We start from the raw sequence: 9,864 nt of genomic DNA, 5'->3' as shown, positions 1-9,864 counted from the left end.
AGCAGGCTACATATTTTAACTTATGCCATCCACCTTTATTTCCCTACCTGAAGTCCTTGTACTATTCCTAATTTATTAATGGACAATATTCTTATATTAAAAGAAATGTAGAATATGTGCACAAATACCTTATATAAAGTAGGGTGATGGAATTGAGCACATTTGTCCCTGGATGTAAGTGTACATGCTATGACGGAAGACCTCTGATATTTTTTTTTAGGATGATGATGTACAATTAGAACAATCCGGCATGTAAGAAACAGCGCATGTAGAACAGAATCTCAATAATTTCCGGCATGACATTTATTGATATATTATTTTACAAAAACAATTTCATTAGTGAATTTACTGACAGTGGAAAAATTGCACAAAGCCATATGATTTACCACGTGGAAAACCAACATTACATGGTTCTAAGTTGTGGTGACGAAAGGCACATACATTTGTTTTGAGTTGATTGCTTTTGTTGTTTAATGTAAAATTGTGGCAAATGTTATGTTGATTGCATGCTCCTCTTATTGACTTAGCTATACGAAGGTAATAGACAAAGATGTTTAGCCTTAAATATATTACCTTGTTTCCATTCTCATTGTTTGTTCACAGCTGGATTTTTGGTATTTCATATATAGACTATTTTACCATGTGCGATTTTATGACTTTATTAGTTGATCAAATACAGAATATGTTGCTCGGTGATGCATTTCACGTTTGAAAATGCATCACAGGCATCATATGACCCATCTGAACTGGGCACAATGCTCCACAATTTTCACTTTGCTTATTAAAGTAACACTTAAGTTGAAAGAGTCGATACTTGTACTTGATAAGCACAATCATTATATACTAACGCAGTGATATTAGAAAGCATTTATGGGCATTTTGTCATTAATTAACTGCTTAGAGCAGTAGTTCAGTACTGTGCAATCACTTTATTTCATTATATAACAGAATCAACTTAATCTACAGTAGGCCTGTGTGGTCGTACAAAACACACCATTAGAATTTCAACTTAGGTGTTACTGGTTAGATTTAGAGGTGGTCCTGTAAGGAAATCATAACCTTTGTCTTAAGGGCCCATAATCTCCCTCCTCTGTGATGAAAGCAATAATATTATAATGACTATAATCTTTATATAGCCACAGGGTCTACCACAGCCCCACATTCATTCTGTTTACTGAATCCATGCCATGAAATCTGGTTTTCTCTAAATGCATCAAAGACATTGTATGATACCCAATCTCTTCAGGAATAAAGATCTAACATAAGTGTTTAACATCTTGCTACTTTGACTAGATATAATGCATGCTTTACCCGTTCAGACCAATAAAATGTTATAAAAATACTTACAGTATAACGGGGGTGGTAAAAATTATGGAAGGCCAACAATGCTCACTGTAAAGAGCTGGAATAAGCCTATGCAACCATGTAGTAAGTCTGGTCATCACCAAAAGTGTATTCAAATGTGCACAAAACAATTGTGACTGGGAAACACGCTCATCTCTTATTGGCTGTCCTGCCAAGGTTTCGATGAGAAGGTCGATACCACTCTCACGTCTGTAGCTACAGCCAGCAGCTGGTTAGCTTAGCCTAGCATAGAGTGGTGTAGCGCTGACGTACTTTTAGGCTAACCCAAAAGTTAGTATCACCCTGGTTCCCTCTACACAAAGCCTATAGGATTTCAGCATTGGACTCAGATCGCCGAAAATAAGCTTCGCTCAAGGTAACGGTGAGTTTCGCCAGTCGCTTAATCTTCCGGGTAAACGGCAGGTGATACATCAGAGAGGGAGGAAGGGAGTCAGCAAACATGAACATTTACCACTGAGACATGTCAAATAGATTTTCATCAGCAGTAGTGGTTGTTTAACAATGGAGACAACAACTCCCCCGATCCTGTGCTACTTCACAACGTCATCAAACTATGTCTTTGGTTTTGAGACCCCTGGAAGCAGAAATTACATGCTGTGCATTTAACACATTATATTGTTTGTTTAATCATACAAAAACAACATAAAGTGTAAAAACAACGTATAATGCGCAGATTGTGTTGACTTAGCTGTTTCCCTGTTTTCAGTTTTTATGCTGAGCTGCTGGCTGTAGCTTAATGTTCACCGTGCAGATATGAAAGTGTAATCGATCTCCTTCTTATGTAAAAATGTACACAACAACGCCACTACATACCTGAAAATCTATACCATAATTGCTACATATTAACAACTGTCAATTATTTCTTTGTAAGTGTCACAGAACACATGCGCATGTATACATTTATTGAGCAATCCCAAGTAAAAATGATACACTGATATACTCCCAATGTCGCTTGATGCTGAACATGTCCCTCGTAGATAACTGGACCAAAACCCTGTAAAAATCTCAGGGGCAGAGATGCAGACGATTCTATCTATTCAGATTCAGTGGTACAGTCTGCAGGCCTTTTGCGAAAACACATCATTCACACTGGATTGCTCGTGCTATTTTTGTACGTTTATCTTGCCTTATTGACAACACATGCACAGCTGCAAATTGATGTGATCTATTTCTAAATCTGGACCAAAACTGTGCCAGATAAAGGATCCCACATCGACACAGAGCCAGTGTCACAGCCAGAAGTCTTTTCTTCTGCCGCTCTCATTGTTTTGATCATACCCTGTGTAATCACTGCTGCTGTTCATATTTCACAGTGAACTCTTTGTTGCTGTCAAATACGCTGTGTAAATAATAACTGTATTTCAAGAGATACCTTAAAGGACTTGAGATAAAGTCAGTGCCATGACCGCCAGTATCGCAAGCAGTTGGGTTAATTCTGTCTTTATCCCGAGATAGACCTTTCTTCTGAAACTCTTAAATAAACCCATGGGATGGATCAGAATATCAAAACTGCTGATGGCATTATCCTCTGACTCCTCGGTAAGCAGGTGCAAATCCCTTAAGGCCACCTTAAATCAGTGCTTGCTCTGCCAGAAAACAGTCGCCCTTTATCACCAAGATCTTTGCTCTAGATGTCACTTTGTCTTTTTCTGTCTTCTGTCATGTGCGGTCTCTCCAGCAGAGCCATTAATGCCTCTCCACAGAAATAGCATTACAATGCTAAAATAATTGAGTCATGTGTAGTTGGAAAATGTGGGAGGACTGTAGTAGGAGGCAAGAAAATGGTTATTCAGAGTTTAAAATCTTGTTAGCTTTCCAGAAAAAATGTCATTTTTTTTGGAGAGATGTTTTGATAATTTCCATCATCGGGTTCCTTGACAAATAATAACTGACAAAGACTCATCCAGTGGTAAAGAAAACAGCTGGCACTGCTGGCTGATGAGAGGACAAATGAAAAACAATTTTGCATTAAAATGGCAGCATTTCGACAGCTTCTGTTGAATCCAACAGAATGGTTCCCCTCGGTGCCCCACAATCAAATCTATTCACCTCCCGAGAAACAGTTTTCTAAGGTAGGAATTTCCAAATAATGTGTGATTTGAAAGACACGAGAGTGAAACTTCATTGAACATTCAAAATTAAATATGGCATGCTGACTGGCTGTTTGGATTGGCTTCTCTCACCTCTCGCGCCAAGATGGGATGATACATGACGGATCAAAAATGAGAAACGGTGCAACATACGACTGAACTGTTGGCGACTTTGCACTGCATGAAACACTAGACAAATGTCCTCACACCATCACAGTGGTCTGCTGTGTTTCCCTTTTAATGTAACAAGCCCAGTCTACCAATTCAAGTACAAGATGTGTCCCATCATGTAATTTCAAAAAGGAAAAAACATGCCTTTTGCCATCCAAGGTTACTAGTAAGAAGTCAAATGTGTGATACTGCATTTATTTAAAGGCTTTTTAATTAGCCATTAGGTTGACCTTTTGCTAAGCCCCTTCCTCCTGGTGAGTAATTGCCCAATCATAGCTTAGCAACCATAACTAGGTAAAGTATATTCACAAGGCGGTCATTTTCCTTTTACGTCACACTCTGGTTGGGAACATGTTACGGAGCTGTATTACAGGTTGTAAGTCGTATAAATGTTGGGAATTTAACAAATTGTTATCATTTGACCGTTTATTGATTGTTCTGCAACTGAAAAGATGATGGAGACTGAAAATCTGGAGGGACATTGGGCCAAATTTCAAGGTAAAACAACATATTGCTAACCCATCAGCTTCTATTAGAGGAGGAACTAATGTTAGCATTCAACCACTTCCTAGCTAACTTCACTGTTTGAGAGTGTGAAATGATCGGACAGGAAAAGTGTAAATACATTCTGGATTATTAGCAGCACGTTTGACACATTTATTTAGGCCTGAAAGTGAAATGCACTGGACGTAATCAAACGGTAACATTCGCAAATAGGTGGTTGAATGCTAACGTTAGCTAACGATTAACAAATTTGTTGTTTTACCTTGAAATATGGCTCGATGTATCTCCAGATTTTCAGTCTCCATCATCTTTCCATCAGAATTTCACTTTCCAATCATTTCAGTCGCTGATATATTAGGAAGTGGTGAAATGATTACAATTTGTCAGATTTCCTACATTTATAAGACAACCTGGAACACAGCAGTACAACATTTGAGCGTGACGTCAGAGGATAATGGCTGCCTTGTGAATGGTCTGTTGACAAAGAGAGTTGGGACACTTTAATCTGGATCAACCTTTCTAAGTGCTGTCCAGCAGCGGCAACTATATTTGAAACACATTTCAGTGAATTTAAGACATAACGTGCATTGATTACTTACTGACTACATTTATATTTATATATATTTCTGGGGAGTGGCATAGGGACAGCATTAATCCATTTTTTTTGGTGTTAAATCTTGGAGGGCAAGTGGACTGTTTCCTTAACAAAGTATACACCTAAAGTGTGGTATGTGTTAATCATTTCTCTTTTGCTGGTGAGCATCCTAATGTTATCTCATGCTAAAACATTCAAATAAACATGGACATCAAGTGAATATCAATGAATGCCAGCAGCTGCTCAACTCAAGTCAAGAAAAAAGTTTGGTCAATAGTGCAAAATATGCAAGCAAATCATTTGCATTTAACAGAACAGTTTATTATACAACATGTCCAGGAAGAGGGTAGATAAATTTTTCCTTGAATGGGCAGTTTTCAAAGAAACTCATTTGACCTCCTGCAGGGAGAGAAATCTGGCAGAAAGTATACAAGTGTTCAAAGTAGCCATTGCATTCATCCACTATCTGCTTTCATTCATAGGCCTACAGTATCGTGCTATCAGGCAAGACCAGAGCTGAAACCTGGTCATGGTTCAGGTATTTACACCTCAACCCCACACCGAAGTGCTCATGTCCACTCTGATCCTCCACCCGTGGTCTTCCACTTTTAGGTTGAGGTAAATGTAGGTTATGGTAGCTGAAGTGTTGCTTGTGCTAGCTAACCACAATTGAAATCTAACCAGCTATTATCTTATGATAAACATGAACTAAAACTAGCAACATAAAATATCTGTCAAGATTCATTAGAGGTGTTAAATTGTACAAAATAAATGTCAGCCATTTCATGAGCTTGCTAGGGAGCGTGCTTTGGAAACACTGAAAAACGAATAGGGTTAAATTCAGGTCAGTTTTTGGAACGAGTGCTTACTTTAAGGGATGTCACGATTTTGATTTTAATTTTAATTTTAATTTTAATTTGAAAATTGATCAACTTTCAATTTAAATCACTGAAATCAACAGCAGGATTGGCGATTCTCCCAGTACTTTTCTTCTCACAACACCCGCTACTTGAGCACGTTCTGAGAAAAAAAGGAAACAACACTTCAAAGACGACACAGCTAGCTTACCGGTAGCCAGCAGCTTGACTTCCAGACATTGATCCTGTGTGCATAACCACTGGAGGAAGCTGAGACAATTTCGGAGATGCTCGGTGTATTCTCTTTTGCAGAGATCCGTTATTGATTTGGTTGAGGAGAGGTTAATTTGGGACAGATTTGGGAAACCGAATTTCGTAACAAACAGATTTTCTATCTTTTGTTGTTGACTGTTGAATCTCTAAGGGTGGTGTTTTTTGTTGTGTTTTTTGATGAATATTAATGCCTAACCCTAACCTGCAAAAAGCCACCAGAATAAAGTAAAACTGTCATTGCAAAATACCCCTATCTTTTTTAAAAAAAGAAAGAATTTGACATAAAATCTGTTCATCTTTACAAAACCTTTCTTTATTCCACTCCTAACAAATTTTGGCAGCTCTGTTGTTCTCTACTGGATTCGGGGAATTTGTTCATCAAGCAATAAAGTATGTCAGCTAGGCCATCAACCAGCATTATGTAACAGTAACCTACTATAAAATGTCAGTCCAACCTTAAGCTTTTCCTAATCAATAATACTGTGGGGCTAACTAGCTCTACACTGCACTCCACGTCTTCTACATGGACCATCGAGGAGTAAGGATACTTATTTTTTTTTTCTTGAACATGCAGCTTCATGGTTGGCTTGCTTAAAAAAAAGGAGTTTGTGCACATGTGTGCCAACTGTATTAGAAAGCCAAAGTGTTTATAGGTGTTTTCTGAACCGCAACGCTAGAAGAAAGGATGAAAAGCTGGCCATTGGAGAGAGGGGCAGAACACAACATTCAAATATGAGGATTCATAGTGTTGCACTTTGTTTTACACAGAAAAAGAGACAGAAATAGTTGTGCATAGAATGAAAAAAGAAAAAAACTTGAGTGTGAAAAAATTAAAACCCTGCTTACTTTCAGTAATCATCAAGAGCTAATTTAAGACCTTGTTACATGGTTCTTGTTTTACAGGAGCACTATGTAGTTTTGGAGAAGAACTTCAAACTCAGAATTTTTATATTTACAATATTAATGAGGTGATAAACTCAGAATTTTTATATTTACAATATTAATGAGGTGATAAACTCAGAAATATTTATTTTTTCCATAACTGAATAAACAAGCTGTTCTCAGAGCGAAATAAGGTCCCCAGAACACTGTTTGAAGCTACTGTGTTGTTCTTTAAGGTCAGTTTGTTTATTCAGTTTGTTCAGTCATGAAAACAAAGAGAGTTTGTATATTTAGTTTGTTTATGCATTAAAAAAACATTCAATCAAAATGTGTTTCCTAAAACTACACGTGCACCTTTAAAAAGAATCAGCTGGCAGCACTGAAAAGTTAGCCAGGAACAACCCACGGAGCTAATGCTAGCTTTATTAGCTACTGTAACTGTGACTACAGGTGATACTAGGACCCATTGTTTAAAAAATATAGCCCACTGAACATTTTAGTAGCAAATCTGTCCCATTGTCATGTGTGTGGTTGACAACTGAAAGCTTAACAGTAACTAAGGCGGTGGGACTTGAATCATGGATAGAAATGTTTGCACATACATTGTGCACTCTACCCATGGATGAAGGCGTGTTTCTTTTATCCTATTAAAAATTCTTCCTTCCCTCTCCGAGATTGCCAGTGGATGTGTGGGACTTCAGAAAGAACTCCTGTTGTCATTGTGTTTTTATCACATATTGAAGTAGATCTATAATATCTGTCAGTATGAGCCCGGCTCTTGTGTATAAATGTAACCTTGTAGGACTGACAGTCAGATTTTGTCACTGGCAAACACTTGTGGCAAGTGCTTTTACATGGCGTCAGATTAGTCTTTAGTCCATCTGACGAGAGAGTATATCAACATTCCAAGGCCTCTGTAGTGATTTCCAATTCGATTTTATTGCAGCGGCTCCTGACTCACGAGCTCTGGGTGTGATTTACTGAGGTGCAGGTCGGGCATGGAAGCTTTGTGCTCATTGCAGCTCAAGGCGATCGTGACGGTGGTTAGACAATATCTGCACCATGAAACAAATCTGACGGTGGTATAATGGCTTGTTGTTCAACATGCTTTTTGACACTGAACATAAACTGAAGCTACATTTCTGGAGAGGGGCCATACTTGTGGGAATGAAATTACAAAATTCACACGTGTCTATATTTTTTTCCTAAATTAAGTACTATTCACGTTCAGCTTCACGTTCAGCTTTAAATGTTTAAAGGTGCAATATGTAAGAATTGCCCACCTGTCAAATTCATACTCAAAACAAACAGGGGGCAGCATGTCACCATCTCCGCAACAGGATATACAGATGTCCTCGACATAATGTCAAAGCTGTTATTTCTTCACATTCGGTTGATAATTTCAGTTCATTTTTGATAGTTATAAATAAAATTCTTACATATTGCACATTTGATGCTAAAAAAAAAATCTGTTATCTCATATAGTCCAGTGCTGCAGCAATGTATTCCCCCCTCTGTCTGAAACGCTCTGTTTTAGCTCCTCTCTTTTTAAGGCGCCCCCAGTCTGCTCTGATTGGTCAGCTCACACATGCCTGAGCTAGCATCGCTAACAACAACAGAGCAGCTGTGCTGAATTAATTCTTACGTGCCAAAGTAGTTGCAAGACATCAAATTATGCAAATGTGTGACATGGTGATAAAGTGTGATGTCACAAAGTCGCAGAATTAAGGGCGGGGCTACTGGCGAGGCCTTTCATGAGCAGTGTTTTCTGTGGGAGCGAGGAGCTTCTGTTGGTGCAGACCTTTTACATGCACAAGAACCTATATAAAAAACTGTGGGAAAGGAAAAAAACTAAAAGGTGCAATAGGCTCCTTGAAAATCGACCAAATCAACACATTTCAGTATAATTTTACAAATTATGAATGTGTTATTTATTTATATTCTTTCTAAAATATTAAATTATGTGATTCCGTAATTTTTCCCTTTTAAACTTTGCAGTCCATTACAGATCCCCGAAGATCAGTGCCGTCCTACGACTGAGCAAACGAAACAAAAGACAAAACTGACAGGGAGATGAGAGAAGTGCATTACAGGCAGCAGAGGAGACCCAAATTGGTGTGTGGGATGAATAATGCATTTGTCTCAATCCTTCCAATCCTGTAAGTTTGCAAAATGACAGTGATCAAAGTTGAGTCTGGAAGGGATGGTATTAAGGGGGAGATTAAAATGGCTGAGAGAGTGTAAAAGAGAACACCAGAGGGGGAGAGAGGATATTTCTGTCTCTTGTCAGATTCTGTCATGACTTGTTTTACATTTACACTTTCCCTCTTTATCCCTTAGCTCCTATCCTGGCAATACAAATACATTTGTTAATTCAGTGTGGAAACAGCTGCCACAGCGTAATGCAGCCACTATCAAGACAGTCACACGCTGACGTTTACACATTGATCAATCCTATTTTTACATGTGTATATATGTATGTATTTCCCCAGTGTATTATCAGAAGTTTGGATTATATATGGCAACAGAAAAAGGTCGATCATCTGTTTGTCTTCCACTGTTTTAAAAATCCACACACTGACAGACACACAAATACTTTTACATCCTCACACCCACACCCACACATAGATACACACACACGCACAGCCACAACAGATGCCTAGTCTCTGGTGTATTGTATTTGTAAGATAACGGGCTGGTGTGGGCGTCTGCAAAACAGCTCAGTTTGCACCTGAGTCAAAATCTATCTCTGCTTTAGTCGCCAACAGCGCAGGGAAAAAGGAGCTGAGGAGGACACATCACACCGAGCCCACTCTCTCTGTAGAGAACTGAGCCTGTTTGCCTGATGCTCGCTTTATCTGCTCCCTTCCATTTCGTGTTTGCTTTAAGATCAGTGAGCAACTGTCGCCCTCCTTTGCCAAAAATATTGCTTTGAGAGCACGGGTAGTGTGGAGGATCTATTTTTTTCTCGATATAGCCATGGGAAGCCTGTGCATGTCATCCAGTTGTGATGATTTGGCTCTCATTAGTAAAGCAATCTGGCACTGAAGGATTATTTATGCCTAGGATTAAAAAAAGACTTTAATGAATCCATATTGGTGAGATACTAGTTATGACAAATGACCAC

Source organism: Pagrus major, chromosome 9 (genome assembly GCF_040436345.1).
Source record: "Pagrus major chromosome 9, Pma_NU_1.0".
Classification (NCBI taxonomy): Eukaryota; Metazoa; Chordata; class Actinopteri; order Spariformes; family Sparidae; genus Pagrus; species Pagrus major.
The sequence above is the reverse complement of the archived record's forward strand: the minus strand, read 5'-3'. Positions refer to the sequence as shown.